We start from the raw sequence: 1,564 nt of genomic DNA, 5'->3' as shown, positions 1-1,564 counted from the left end.
TTGGAACCTCTTATATATATATTCTATGGATTGTGAAACGTAGTGTGTTGAGCCTTATTGTATTTAGCCATTAGGCTTTTTAGGCCAACGTTAGTTTAGACCTTAATGTAGCTAATTAGGTTGTATATATATAAACCTCACTTAACATTAATACAAAACAAGGAAAATCAATTCCTAACATGGTATCAGAGCTATGTTATATTGTTTAGATTTATAGAGAGAGATGATTTAATTACCGGGTATAGTCAATGTTAATTACACCGGCATCAGGATTAGCGATGGCAGCGAAGGCTTCCCGGGATAGATCAAAGCGACGGGCTGGACAACCAGGGCAAAGGTCTACAACTCTTACAATAACGCTACCACCACGACAATTGGCACCGGTGCAAGTAACTCGATACCTAGTTCCACAGGCAGCCCGGTTGTTGAAGAGAGCTGGATTTACTGCAGCTATCATTGTCCCTTGTTCTTGGTACCCATAACATGCCGATGCTGTTCACATAATATAATAGAAGTACATGCGGTGTTACATACAACTTTATATATATGTGCATGGTATCATTATTACTATCTCCGTTTTATATTATTTGCAATAATTTGACATAAGATTGAGTGAAAAAAGTCTAATCGTTGCAAATAATATGAAACAGATGTGGTATGTATATATTCTCAATAAATTTGAACCATCTTTATAAGAACTACTTTGATTGCAATTTATTTGATGATGAAGAAGATTATGCTTACGTTTGTAAACTGTGTAAAATGTGGCAGTTCCAGCAACACCAAATGCAACTGAAGCAAAACATGCAAGAATTGCCACAAAGAACATAGCGCGAGTAAGAGTAGCTATAGCCATTTCTTGCTAGTTGATTATCTATCTCTAACTAGGATTATAGAAACTGTGAAATGATAATCTTTTAACAAATTATGAACTTTATTTGAAGCTAAAATATTGCATGAAAATTAATTTGCAAGGCTATGCCCTATAAATATGCCAGGAATTGAGAGGTTTTATTTCTTATCAACTACTTCAGCTTTTTGCATTATTCTTGGATGTACGTATGATTGTAGGGTTGTTTGCAAGGAATGCAGTACTACATACATGATATCTATTAATCTATGAAGAAAAGTCTAAGCTTTTACATAATGCTATACGTCTTTTGTACAATGGTACGTGCCAACGTTCGATGATGATCTAGTTTAACTTATAATTTATAAAGTTTGAGTGTTGCTTGCCAAGCAACCATAACTTTTAGTCTTCCTAAATTAAAACAAATTGAAAACTTGAGCTTTGATGACTGCAATATAACAATCAAACGATCATTATTGGACAAGACAAATTTTGTTATTTGTATAATCCCTCAGATCATTTAAATAATTATTCTTTGTATATATACTCTATATAAGATAATTTATCCTAGCCGGTTGTGAATCGATTTAATTAGTCATTTCACAATTTATGTGATTCATATCACTGATTATTTTACATTTCATATATTTTGATTATAATTAGAAATGTTAACCTCGGATAGAAAAGGTTTAAACCAAACAAATATGAAGAAAA

The 1,564-nt window shown here is 32.7% G+C and overlaps 1 pseudogene; it reads right to left on the bottom strand.

The window, feature by feature from the left end:
• Positions 1–232: 232 nt before the first annotated feature.
• On the bottom strand, positions 233–856 carry LOC145636586 (EG45-like domain containing protein pseudogene; annotated as a pseudogene).
• Between the last annotated feature and the right edge of the window lie 708 nt (positions 857–1,564).

The sequence above is a fragment of the Chenopodium album genome, chromosome 6 (assembly GCF_948465745.1).
Source record: "Chenopodium album chromosome 6, dcCheAlbu1.1, whole genome shotgun sequence".
Lineage (NCBI taxonomy): Eukaryota > Viridiplantae > Streptophyta > Magnoliopsida > Caryophyllales > Amaranthaceae > Chenopodium > Chenopodium album.
This window is presented reverse-complemented; position numbering and strand designations above follow the sequence as displayed.